General features: G+C 26.9%; 1 protein-coding gene across 2 annotated transcripts in view; it reads left to right on the top strand.

Annotated features, from left to right (window-relative positions):
• The first annotated feature begins 8,728 nt into the window (after positions 1-8,728).
• The window catches only part of LOC142333250 (clavesin-1-like), a 108,009-nt gene continuing 101,568 nt past the window's right edge, over positions 8,729-15,169 (top strand). The window contains exons 1-2 of one of the 2 annotated variants that reach the window (XM_075380270.1): positions 8,729-8,909; positions 14,510-14,556. The gene's annotated coding sequence lies outside the window, so the exon portion shown is untranslated. The remainder of the gene's footprint in view (positions 8,910-14,509; positions 14,557-15,169) is intronic. The other variant, XM_075380266.1, reaches the window with a different exon arrangement.

The following is a 15,169-nucleotide window of genomic DNA, read 5'->3' as shown; positions in this document are numbered from 1 at the left end:
GACATTATACTTAACGAGTATATAAGATATTTATTTGTTGTTTAGGCATAATAAATATTTAATAATGATAAACTTAGCGTTTCATTAAATCATTTCAGAGCAAAACAGTACAGCTTGATTTTATTAGAAACAAAATCAACTTGATCATCCCACGAAAATTTTTTTCATCCAATACAACAACCAGAATGGAATGACGTCTTGATAGAAGCTAAGGCCCTACACGAGTTGTAACGTCAAGGAGTAAAATAAAGTAAAAAAAAGTATGTCACCAGTGAAAAGAGTTATTATGAATGGCTCAAGATTTTGAGATAAGTAATTAATAAACAATAAAAAGTAGGAACTGAGAATACTTCTGAGGCTCTCCGCGTTATACATCTTGCAGTGAGGACGTAAATTACACATGTGTTTTCTTATCAAAAGATAAGATTTCAAGTACTTTTAAGGTACTATGGAATGATGCCACTAACCAATTGAAAGAAATTCTTCTGATACCGTAGATACAAATTTTATCATCAGCAAAAATTGTGGAACCAAATCGAATGGTTTACTGAAATTGCAAAAAATTGAAAATGGAATCTTCTGTTATCTACAGAATTTAAAATATTTTTCAAAAACTGGGAATTAGCTGTGTCAGTAAACAATTTTTCCCTAAAAATAAAGTAATTAATATATTAAGTTTTCAAGAACTGCTAAAAGTCAATTTTTTATCATTTTTAAAAATATCCTAAAAATATGGACAATAACGAAATTAGCATATAATTTTGTAAATTAATGCCGAATCTCTTGTAAGGGGTGGAATAACAACGAAGTCTTGAGACAACTAGGGATACTCCGTTGCTGTAGGATACATTAATTACATTTTTTAGGGAAAAAATAACATCAACGGCTGCTTTTAAAATACTAGTAGGATTGTCATCAATCCCCACGAAATATTTCTTTATATCTAAAATACAAGTTTTAACTTCCTCGGTATGAACAGGAAATAAAAATAAAGATTTATCAACAAAACTATTTAAGGGCAGCGGCTTTGTTTGAAACGGATTAATATTTTTTTTTTTGAAATTATATAAAATAAATTAATAAATTCCTCAGCTATTTGAAAAGGGGATGAGATAACGGAAGTCGAGCCTTTTTTTTGTAGATTTGTTTTATTTTTAAGTTCGCTTTACTTTTGGTAACTGCCCAAATGGTTTTAAATTTATTGCGAGTTAGGTTATAAATTATTATAATGTAATCTTTTTGCTAGTATGAATAACTTTACCATATATTCATTTGTAATTTTTCAAATAATTCTGGAAGTTATCAGACAAACTGTTTTTAGACAATTTACAGAAATTTATTAGCGTAGAGCTAGACTTTACATCGTTTTACTAATAATGCGTTTTTATTTTTATTTTTGAACTGTGTTTCCTAAAGGACAAACTAAAAGGTCATTAAGAAAATTATTAAATTTTTCATCAAAGCTAGTTTTGTTATTACTTTCCTAATCTGTTTCGGTCAACAGAATTCTCAAATTCCTAACTAAATCTGTATAGATTACCCATTCAAATGAATAAAGATAATCAATTTCTCGTCGCATGATTTAATAATAAATGATGTAGTTTGACAGTTATCAGCTTAAAGACCATCATCTGCATAAGATGATCAAAAATTATCTTTCAGTAAATTTGTAAAACTATAATCAATAAAGGTAGTAGAAATCCTTGTAGTTCTGGTTGGCTGAGAAGTCAAAATATTAGCATATTCAATAGTCTGAATATGCTAATTCAGACTGAGTTAATAGTTCACTCATTACAAAACTAGTATTATTTAAAAAGTTAACATTAAAAATTGTACACTATGGCATTAGCAATTTAATAAGACTTTCCGACAATCTGTTTAGGCAGCCGATCAAGGGAATTCATACCACTGATAATAACGTAGTCAAGAAGAAAAATCCTTTGATAGATTCTCCACCTCATGAAGTACAACAGGCAGAAGACCGCCTGGCCTAACCATGAAAGTCACATGGTAGTCTGATCCCAAACAATTCTGTATAAGACCAGCCAAGTCCCGCGCATGGCTACCACCAATAAAAGTATTTTCTGAAGCTTAATAAACCTTCACTGCCCTTCAACTTGACGACAGTAATGCCATCGCGTCAAGTGTTTCCTCTTTCAATTCAGAAACTAAACCGATGACAGATGGCACAACTAAATCGTAAGAAGTTGCCTCGATTTGACAAGCAATGGAAATTCCCTCAGTTTCTCCCACTCAATAGTCTTAAGTGAGCTGCAGAAATTTCTATTGCCTTGGACATCTTCACAATCTCTTGAGAGAATGATCTCCTCCCTAAGCCTCCTTACAACATAGTCAATGGTGGCTTTCAGTCGTTTGACCAAAGATTCCTTCTTCCCTGATCCTGAGGTCAGAACACTACTTTCTCAGATCAAAAACCAACAAGTTCAAGCAAACCAATTTAAAATATACTCAAGTATAAAAATAACAGTTAATATTTTATTAGATTTGTCTGCTCAAAAAAAAAAAAAAAATACAAATTAAAAAAATTAAATACTTTCAATGGAATATGTCGCAAAAAAGCAGTAAACACTAAAGCACTGAAAGCAAAACAGGCAAAAAACATGAATATTTAAAAATAAATAATAATAGAAAAATTAAATTAACTTGAAATACTAACAAATTTCTTTTTAAAACTTTTAACTTAGAATACTGAAAAAGAATAGAATAGATCTAATATTCTATTCGAACAAACTAATCCTTGGGTAAACAAGACTATACCAGACAGAGTCCTAATCTCAACTCTAGCAAAAAACTTTGACCAATAGTGAAAAGGAACAATTATTTATGTACCACAATCTGTTAAGAAATTATGTATAGGAAAAGTTAGAAAAACAGTAATAAATTTATTACTTATCAAAATTTAGAAAGCTCAGTTGGCTTACAAGGTTGAGATGGATTGCTTCATCAACAGGTATGCATGATGAATATCACAATATATCTCATTACAAGCATGTAAGTGTGCTGCATATACATAAGTGTGAGTGCTTGCAAATATACTTTTTCCCAATATTATTATCCGTGTATTGATATTTTTATGCATGTATTTATTTTTTTAATTAATATTATTTAATTGTTTGCACTTTATTTGTTATTTTTGAGCTTTAATACTTTCATTTCTTTATTTTAACAAAAAAAAAAGGTAGTGAAAAAGAAGAGTATGTTTTTAATTTAAGGTTTTTATTCTATCCCATCTGTTATCTGTACCCATACGGTGTGCATCTTCATTGTCTGATGACTGAGATTCATTGGCGTTATCAGATGTTAAAATTGTTATTTTCTCATAAATTATTTGATACCGTTATAACTTTACACACCATAAAGGTCAACTACATTAACTTGAGTTCTGAATTTTCTTTGCAAAAATTTATTATTTTAAATTTGTTTTAACTTTTTAAAGCTATTTCTTATCCTAATCTGCAGTTAAATGTTGGAAGAGGCATTACAATGGAATGGCAAGAATGGATGATAGAATATAAAAAAAGTTATTGATGAACGTTGGAAAAAATTCTGTTTATAAAAATGGAAATGAAAAGTGCAAAATTTATGAATGAATAAAGCTTCTGAAAAACTAGCTTCTGGCTATCTAAAATGTTCTGTCCTTGTAAACTATCCTCCTCCATTGCACTATTAGTAGTGATAGCAATAAATTTTTTGTTTCATCAAATTTATAATTAAAATTAACTAAATAAAATAGGCAGGTGATGCTTTATTAGTTTTCATAGAAAAGATTAATGGTTTAATAGTGTTCATTCAATATTTTTTTTTATATTCAAGCTCAGAACAAAATTGTACTAAATATTCATTAAACTTATTAAGTTAAATAAATTAAGTTAAATGTTTATCCTTGGTACATTATCACTAACTTGAGATTGTATGTTTCCAGATATTTAAAGATGTAAATTATGTATAAATAAAGGCATATTGAACTTTAATTCATGCTCTGTAACTTTCTTTAATTGTCTACCTTTAATTGTTACCTTTTTTTATTAGAAAAAACAGGTAATTGCTTATTACAGAGGAGAGAAAGAGAGAGAGGTTGTCAAATTATGACTAAAATACTGTTTCTAATAGTTTCCAATTTAAGATCGTTAAATGATTAAAAATACAATTTGTGTTATAAAATTTTACACTTAAGTAAATAACAGCTGAAATGTTAATAGAATGAAAAGCACGGCTTGTTTGCTCCTAACCCTAGAATTTGTCCATTTATTTTTAAAAACTAAACCCAGAAATGCAAATGTAGTCAAGAGATCTATGAGTTATGTAATTTCATTAAAAAATGTAAATTGTATCATCAATAGTTTTAATACATATTCCAACAAAGAGGTTTTTATATTTGAATAAACCAGTTTCTAATTTATAGGTAATAGGTCATTGTTCAAAGAGATATGCTATAATACAATAATAACATTATAAGCTACAATATTATTATAATGGTCATTTGCCTTTAAAATAAAATGAAGCAGATCATCAAAACATTGTATTTTACACTTTATTTTAACAAATAAAATACTCTGACAATTTTACAAGAATATGATTTAAAGAAAATTTTTGTCTTGATTTATATAGTATGATTTTTAATATATTCTATTTTTAAAGTGGAATTTGATTGTGTGATTTATACTTTGTTAATAATAATTGCGTAATAATTTTTTTAACAATTTGTGATTTAAAGTAATTTTAAAAGTCCATATTTATACTTAATGCATTGGTATATGGAATTGTTTTATATCAATATGATTTAAAATGTGAAAAAAAAGAAATAATTGCACAAAAATGTGTGTTAAACATATTATCATTTACAATGATAGTATTCACTAATGACATATGTCAACTTATTGCAATAATTTATCAAGAGTTAAAAAAAATGACGTAATTTGTAAAAATATGATTCCTTCATTTATTCCAAGTATATATTTGGAATAAATGTATATAAATTTCATATTTGTGCTACGATTTTTTTGATAGATATACTGCAAAAATTCACACTGTACTTACTGAACACTGACCTTTTTTTATGAATTTAAAAAAAAATATTTATAAATTTCTAACTCTTTTCCATTAATGTAACAGCCCAAGTATTGGTGTCATACTAATAGAAATATAGCTGTAGAAAAAAAAATTCATTATCATAAGAAATACATTAAATTAAAGAAATTAAATTATATTAAATTAAATACATTATATAATTATAATTATATTATATATTATAATTAATTATAATTATATTATAAAATTAAATACATTAAATTAAAGAAATACATGTGACATTTTTCTTTATGAATTTATTACTGTAATTATTTTTTTTTGTCTTCAGTCATTTGACTGGTTTGATGCAGCTCTCCAAGATTCCCTATGTAGTGCTAGTCGTTTCATTTCAGTATACCCCCTACATCCTACATCCCTATCTTTTTTTACTGTAATTATATATAACATAATTGAGTATTGAGCGTCTTACATATGAGATAGTGTTAGAATATTCTGGCAAAAGTCAAGGAAGACCGGCATGTAAGCAGTTGTGACATTGCCAATGACCTAAATATCCATTACTAAACAGTGTTAACTCATCATTTAGAGAAAGCTGGCTACAAAAAGAAGTTCAACATTTGGATGCAATTTGATCTGACTCAGAAGAAATTACAGTACCAAATTTCTTTTTGCAGATCTCTTCTGAAATATAATGAAATTGAGCCATTTCTGAAGCAGATGATCATGACTGATGAAAAGTGGGTTACCTAAGATAACAATATGTGCTGAAGGTCATGGTTGAAGTGAGGAGAAGTTCCACAGTCTGTGGCAAAGTCCACACTAATGCTCAGGAAGATTATGCTGTGTGTTAGATGGATTAGAAGGGCATCGTGCATCACAAGCTGCTGCCGCCAACCAGAACAAAAGACTTATACCTGTTCTGTTGACAATTAGTGTGATTCATTTAGCAATTCAAATAGAGCAGTTTTAATGGATCCACCATGTAGCCTGAACCTGGCACTGTCAGACTATCATTTGTTTTGGTCTCTGCAGAACTTTCAGAATGGTGTTAATTTAGTTTCAAAAGAGGCCTGTGAAAACCATGTGTCACAGTTTTTTGAGCAGAAATCACAGAAGTTCTATAGTGATGGGATTATGTTGTTGCCAGAAAAATGGCATGTCATTAAAAAACAAATGGTGCATAGTGGTCTCTTTATATTAGTTTACAATAACAATAAATCTATTATTCTCAATGTTGAGAATCCTTTGCAGAATGTATTTGGAACACTTCAGATTCATTCCAAATATTTGGGTTTGTCATATGTTTTTTCAATATACTCTCTCTCTATACTGTTATGTTGTTGTCATTTTTCTTGTTTGTTTGCATGATGAAGCATTATGATACAGCAAACTACATAGAAAAACACAACATTTTTATTATATGAGGTAACGTTACGTAAATTATCAAATTATACAATTTATAAAAATCAGATAAACCTCTTTGAATTCTAGTCACCGCATAAGATATGATATTAATTTTGCAAAGGTTTTATCCATGATAGTTGGGTGTGAAAATTTTTATTAAAATCCATTAATTACCTTTTAATGACAAACCAAACAAAATAATTTTAATATAAAAAACTCATATAATACATTTTTATCACTTGTGGGATGGTTTTTCAATGGCACCTTCATAAAACCTCAGAATACCAGAGCATAGATTTTAATGGATATCTCCCAACAATACTTCACTCCAAACAATGGCCAGATTTACAATCTCCAGTCTCTTGAAATAGGTTGCATTATTAAAATACTTAAATTCTGACAAGGAAACATGTTGGTAAAAATAATTTGTTAATATGTTATTAGGATATTCTGTTTTGTAATTCCAGTGATTTTTTTTTTTTTTATTTTTACTTATTGTCTTATTTTTTAACAAATATGTGGAAGCATTCTTTATTCTTCATTTACAGAACAGGAAAATTTTGTAGCACAGTGTATTAATCATCAGACACAGGTCACTTGAGGTTTCTTTATTCAAATAAATGCATTTATGTTTGTTTTTGTAATCCATTAGCACAAATTTTGTGTTCAGAATGAATTAAAATATTTTATATTTCTTAAAAATTAAAATGTTCTCATAAGCAGTGTTTCTTTGGGAAATGTGATTTCTGGTGCATTCATAATAAATGATACCAACATTTATAATATTAATGCTTTAAATGGTATCCTATGTAACATAAAAGCATGCAAATTTGTTAACACTGATGGAAAGCTTTGTACAAAAAAAAGTTATTTATTTGACACAAAAAGAAAAAAATGAAAAATAGTGATGACAAATTTTAGATGAAGTTATAGAATGGAGATTTCAACCAAAGATTACATTGTATCCTGAAACAACCTGGCATGTAGCTGAAAATAATTCACTGAAATTGAAAAAAGACAAACTTGATTTCAAGATAGCAATGTTTAATTTTCTATCTTAAAAAAACATCATTTATAAAAAAAATGTATAAAAAAGTTATCATTTTTTAATAAAATTATGATTGACCTTGTAATTTAGCACAAACAAATCCCATAAATTCATTGTTTTATTCTTAGTCTCTTTTGCTGCATGAAGTGTAACTTTGATATAAGAGGCACAAGGGAGAATTGTTTCTCTGAGACTTTCTCATTGAATAACTAAACATTCCTGATTTGTTAATCAGACGTCAGGTCTCCTACAACATTATGGTTAAAGCACTTATCCTCCTATTCTGCCAATGATTTATACTACTCTAATAATTGACAATCTGAAACACTAATGTGGTAAAGTACTGTGTAATTGTACAGAAATGATCTTCTTGAAGCACACTTCTAAGTGTTTAAAACAAGAGTCGTGTTAGTTGGTAATTTTATAAAATTATTTTAACATTCTGTTTGTATGGATTCCTTTTTTGTCTGGGTTAGTTTCTTGTTGTTTCCTTTCCTTTGTTTACTGGTATTTGTAAATTTTAGTTTTTGGCTAATAATGTTTTTATAGTACAAAATGGACAAAATGAGGTATTTATTGTACTTATACGACTGTTGTTTTGAATAGGATCCTTTAAATCTATGCAATGATTATTTTATCTTTTTATTCATTCATCAACAACTATACTTTTGGGTTTTATGGTTATTAAGGTGAAATATACTTATGAATTAACTGTTGATTTATTTAAAATAGTTATGTATTTATATATATATATATATATATATAAACAAATTTCTGTGAATAAAAAGTTATATAAAGTAGTTTTATTTAATTTTTTCTATTAGCTAACTTGTAAAAAAGTAAAAGATAAGCACTACATCCTTGTTATCAGCAGAAACATAATTAAAAAGCTTTACCAAACTTTCTAATGAATGAAATTTAAAAAAAATATTTATGAGCCATTATTAAAACCGTTAACTCTCAGTTTCCGTTTTTTCTATAAATTATATTTAAATAATTTTGGATTCATAACTAAATTATTGCAAATAATGTATTAGAAAGTTAAAAATAACAATGTACGAATTTTTAACAGATTTTTTTTTTTTTGCACTTTAGTGAATGATAAAAAAGAGTGGATGATTATCTGTTAACCTAACGAACAGACTAGACGAAATAGTGGGGATTTTAACTGGCAATTTTATAGTTGTAGCGGGAGAAGAACTTTCACTTTTAAATGCTGAACACATCGTCACGATACCTTAAACAGAAACTGTAAGTTCGTTCAGAATCTCGCGGCGGTATTAACAGCTGTGTTATTGCCATCTGCATACAGACCAGTTCTTTGTGTCAGTCAGCAAGAATATAGGCAATTTAAGTTGCTTAATTCTTGTTAATTGCTATCATCATTTTTTAATTCAGATTCTTTAAGGTATGTTTAGTATTAAGTATTACGAAATTATGATATAACATAGCGGTAATAACACTTTAGTTATTGATAAAAAAATTATTAATTTTTTTATAAATAAATTTATTTTTTTATAAAAATAAATAAATGAGTAATATTTATACGATTATTTATTAAGGTTAGTCTATATATTTAATGGCAATTATTATGTTAGCCTTATAATAGCGAAGAGAAATTTACAAAAAAAAAAAATTGTTTCTTTTAATTAATATAATCTCAATTACTTTTAAAGTACAATTTAGAATTCGAAATTTAAATAAATAAATTTACAAGCGAAAAAAAATCGTATTAAAATGCAATTATTCATAGAATAACATAATTATTAAAAATATACAAATTAGACACAAAATATTGTTTTTTGTTTTTCTTTTTATTATAAAAAAAATAATCCAAATTTTACTAAAAATAATCCAAAGATTGTAAAATATGATAAGCGTTAAAAAATGTTTGCTACCTACATTTATGTAGTGGTTGTTTAAAGTACATTTATAATTTATATATATATATATATATATATATATATATTTTTATAATATTATATAAGTTAATACAATAAGAGGGCATCTTCACATTAATATTAATATAATATGCTAAAATTTTTATGAGTGTTATCACAAATTCTCATTTCAGATTTAAAAAAAAATCTTATTTGAAATGCACGTTATAACTAAAATTATTACACAAGCAAATAAACCAGAAATATGTATTGATTAAATAATTTCTCACTAGATTTATATAAATAAATAAATACTTAATTTTGATCAGAACAAAAGTAAACCGCGTCACATTATAGTGTTCCAATATAATCATGGATTGTATTCTGTATGTATCGTCTAATGGTGATTTAAACTGCCACAGAATTAGCGGTATTTTAGGTGAAGATGCAGCATAAATACAAGACCTTTACAATTTTTGAAAGCGTTTTCTTAAAAATTAATGTACAATTTTCAATTTTGCAACTTTTCAGAAAAATTACGCAATATTTTCTTAAATTTTAGTTTTTTAATTTGTTTTAGGAGATCTTTCTAGTTGTTCGCACATAAAAAAACAGGAAAAATAAACATAAAAAATTAAAATTTGTTGTGAAGCTTGATCACAGTATTACCAAAGAGTATAAAATTGATTAATAGAAAAGGAAAATAGTTATTAACACGTTAATTCATAAAAAATAGTAATTATAATAATAATTCTCTTACTACATCCTTTGAAAAAAAATTTTTTTTCACAAATATTAAAAATTCTTCCTTACGGGTGGAAACAAAATATGGAAAAATTGATAAAGTTAAACAAAATTAATATTTAAACGAAATAAATTAATTTTATAATAATAATAATTAAAAATCAGGCGTAGATAATAGAAAAAAATCGAGTTATTCTACAATCTTTGTCAAAAAAGTCTATAACTCAAAATAAGAAATTTGAAAACAAAAGAAAAAGGAATTTTCCGAAAAATTTTAAGAAACAAAATGATGAATGGATAATATAAAACGATTTCATCGAACAAATTTATACAACTAATCAAAAATCTGAGACGATATCACAAAGAGAAAATTCATAATTATTAACAATTCATTGGAATGAGCTCAGAATGATTAACCAAGAGTATTTTTGAATAGGAAATAAACAATAAAACCTAAACTAATGAATTATGGGAGCCTAAAATTAAATAAATAAGCCGGATTGAAAACTATGAAAGTAGAAAATCATTAAAGAATTAAAAGAGTTCCATAAAAAACAGATAAAAAAACTTTCAAAAATAAAAACCAATAGAGAGAAGAGATAAGGCAGAAAATGAAATACTGGCCAAACAGAAATGAAAGAACCCACAAAAATCTTGAAATCCTTAGATAGTCTTAAAGAGAAAGAAAAATGAAAATATTTTTGATGATGTGGTAATTTATTGAATCTTTTTTCGTATGTCAAAGTTGTGTTTTTTATACTATCTTTATGTACGTGAATTTAAGGACTACCAATTTAGCTAAGGAGTCATACAGGTAAATACGATTCTTTTTTTCCGGGCGCACAATGAAATATCATCATCAGCGTCATCAATTCGATATTTACATTTTAAACAAATAAATATTAAAAATTAACTTAAAAACTAGACCATACGCCATACGCCAAATGGCATGGATAGGTGAAACATACTACAGTAAAAATCAAATATTTGAATATAAACGGACGGCCCTAAGAATTCATAAAATATTCTATAACATCGTCTCATTTTTTCCTAAGATATATAGAAAGATAGCCCTCTAATTTAAACTTTCGACTCAATGCCGTATAACAGACACAATCCACAAGGATGTAATAAATTTGTTGGCAGGTACAGCGAACACGTTAGCTCACCGGGCTGATCTAGTGGTTAACCTCGTCATCGCAAATCAGCTGATTTCAAAATCGAGAGTTTTAAGGTTCAAACCCAGTAAAAGCCGTTACTTTTATACGGATTTGAATACTAGATCGTGGAAACCGGTGTTCTTTGGTGGTTGGGTTTCAATTAACCACATAACTCATGAACGGTCGAACTGAGATTGTACAAGACTACACTTCATTTACATTCATACATATCATCCTCATTCATCCTCTGACGTAATACCTTACGGTAGTTCCAGAGGCTAAAAGAAAAAATATTGCAGCGAGCACAAACGGTGGAACCTGTCTGAGAGAAATACGAGATAAATACATGAAAATGTTAAAAAATTTAATATACTGAACAACGATATCCATGAATAGCATTACCGGAACAATCTTTTGACAATGGAAACTCGTTTTTGCAGCAGACCCAAAATGTAATATATTGCTTTAGAAGGAGTGTTTGTAACATAATGAACGCTTAATGATGATGACAAGTCTTGTAGACTCTTAAAACCGAAATATGATTAGATTTTGCAAAAACGAAATTAATTTGATATCTTAAAAATTTATTTAAAAAATTATCAAAATTTTATAGAATGTAATATATGCCATTATTATTATTATTAATTTACGTTCATACGATTAACATGAATAGTACGTTATATATTGTATCCGTATTTTAAATAAGATATTTAATACTACCTATCGTGTTTATCTATAAAATAATTTATTTGAACTGCTAAAGCAGAGTTTTCTAATCTTGATACGTAGTTATCTTAGTAATATACAAAGGCTATTTTAAAAGACTACAAAATATCAGTAAAAAAATTAATTGCATATAATTATCATATATAAGTACATATATAGACGATTATTAATGCCTATCACGTAGATTACGGTGTATAATTTTTAAAATATATCTAAAAACATTGCATTGAATTTCCGGTTTGAAGTTGTCAGTTTTCATCAGACATCAATTAGTTCAAAGATTATGAAAAAAGTCACACTCAACAAAACATCCGGTGATCAGAATGCTCAGAATTAATAATAATGAACGATTTTTTAAATATAATACGAAAGGAAATGAATATTAAAATAAAAAATTTAGTTTTATATTTTTATTAAACTAATTATGTTTTAATGAAAGATACCAGTTATTTTAACCTTATTTTTATTATCATGGTATTAGGTTATTGTTCTATTGTAGATAAACTTAACAAAGAGAGCAATTACCTCAATGTCAGGTTTCGCAAAGAAAGTATTGTTGTCTGTACAATCAAGCTGAAAGGGGCTTTCACCCTAAAACCGCAAAGTAAATTGTTATAATAAAGCTAATACTACGTACTTATTCAGGCACAACAAGACAATTATGTGGACTTAATTATTTCATTCTGCAAATGCAATTTTATATATTTTTTTAATATGAAAATCTCATTCTTTTAATTTTACTTACATAATGATAACCTAAAATTAGAAAGGAAAACTTAATTCACCGCAATTTTTATTTTTATATATCCATTCTGTTCGTTTCTAACTACTAAAATACAAAAGATAATATATTAATTTTTGAACCACCTGATGAAAAGGTTCGTTGTCTATCAACCTAATCGGAAAGGTTGTTATTTATAATTGTTTTATTAAGCTCATTAATACAAACTGATAACATTAAAAATAAGAAGTAATTATATAAAACGATGATATCTGAATAAAATTACCGTTACACAGAAAATGCCTGATATAAAAAAAGAGGAGAATACAAATATCCAAAAAAATGTAGAAAATACAACCGTAAAAAAAGATTATTAAACAGTTAATTAGAAATATTTTTTGTTTGTTTTAAATGGGCTTTTAAATCGAGTAAGTTTCAAAGGGTTTTAAAGAGAAGGTTTTTTTAATTTTGTGTAGATAAATTTTAAAAATCTGACAACAAAGTAGTAATACTTTCCTGGCATTGGTTATTCATTCTTATACAGTGAACAGAATGGAATTTAAAAAGGCTACTTAAGATTTGATTTTGTGATAGGGATAAATTATGATGAAGTTTTATTATGAAATTATCATTATATGTTTAAATAAATCAAAGTTTAAAAGCGGTATTTGTTTACTTTTATCTGCTTGCTCACGTCCAGAATAACCTTCCAAGAATTTTTATTTGATTTTTCTCCGTTTACCATGTTGGAAGAAGCTAAAAATAATCCCATAAAAATAAAACGATAAAAAAATTACCTAAGATTTCTTTTTTGGCGGGTGAGGTTGAATTAAGAATGAAATTTTATTGTAATAATATTTTAACAAATTTATAATTTAAACTTTTAAAAATATAAAAAGTCTAAAAAATCAAAAATAAATTTAAAAATCGATATTTTTACCCTTTGATTGTCTCTCCCACTACCAATACTGCTCCTAAATATGTTTTGGCTCATTTACAAAGTACAGCACAAGTATCTTTCTTTTTTTTGGGTCAGTTGCACAATTAGTATGTCTAGAAAAACATAATAAAAAATCGGTTAAAAAATATGTAATAAATAAAAAGATTTTTCGATTTTTGGAGAATTCGGGAATATTGGGGCAAATTTTTTGTTAAAATGATAAGATTAGAGTGCTTGCATATAGTGAGCTTAATAATAAACAAGGTTATAATTTCAAAATTTTGAGAAAATTGACCCCCAACCTTCCCTTCACGGAGATATTGATCCCAAAACATTACCAACAAATTTTCTCATATACACAAATCTCTGTACAAAATTTCATCAAAGTCGGTGTACCCAGTCAGAATTTATTAAGCTTTAAACATGACAACACGTTCGTGCGTACGTACGAACATTACCATCCTCACATTACTGTGGTCCCTGAAACATGAAACGACGAAAAAAGCAAAAAACTCATACCTCATTTGTTATTATTACCATGATTTCCTTTTTACAGCATAGATATGATACCGTAAAATTGATATTAAATACTCGTAAATAATTTATTCAAAATTTATTTAGAAATAAAATATCACTCTTAAAATTTAACGTTAATATACCGCGCAAGTTATTAAATATTAGTTTCTTTATTAAAAGTGAAAAGAATGTAACTTGTATTACATAATTTAAATTTTTAATTTATGTAATACAAGTCACGTTCTTATTTTTATGTTAGAAGAGTTTTTGATAATTTTTAACCTTTACTTTCAATTTTGATTTTTTTGGTTCTGTCTTTAGTTTTATTATCCGAGAAGGGAGTCTTTTGCACAACCCATCGGAATTAGGTAAATTTTATATAGTTTCTTTATTCTATTATTTTAACTTTTATATTTTAAAGACTTCGTCTGCGATATTAGTTTTGAGTTTTATTTCACTTTTTTGACTTTTGTTTAAATAAAACGTTATTATATGATTAATATTAATTTTACACCTTATAAGTTTTATTATTTTGAAGCTATTTTACCCTTTTATTAATAAAAATTCCGGGCGATGATGACGCTCAGGCATTTTTCACCCCCAAACAAAAAAAAAAAAAATACATAAATTGAGTAACTTTTTTTTAAGAAAAAGAGATTGAACTTGAATTTTTTCTTTTTTTCAAGAAAATAAACTATAAAAGTAATGGAGTAAGAAACACCGTACACGTTTGTTGTTTGTTTAAATTACTTGGATTAATAGTATAAAGTATAATCTTATAGATAATCACATTCACTTTTTAGGCTAAATTTCAGGTTTAACAGCAGTTATATAATAATGAGATTATTGCGTACTTTATGTTATGCAAGTGCAAATGATCATTAATTCATACTCCACATACGTTATAAAGTTAACTAATAAAGCAATTAGTAAACAGACATCACCTTCCCAGAACATGCACAGTTCCTGACGCAGTAAGCT

The sequence above is a fragment of the Lycorma delicatula genome, chromosome 1, assembly GCF_047948215.1.
Source record: "Lycorma delicatula isolate Av1 chromosome 1, ASM4794821v1, whole genome shotgun sequence".
Classification (NCBI taxonomy): Eukaryota; Metazoa; Arthropoda; class Insecta; order Hemiptera; family Fulgoridae; genus Lycorma; species Lycorma delicatula.
This window is presented reverse-complemented; position numbering and strand designations above follow the sequence as displayed.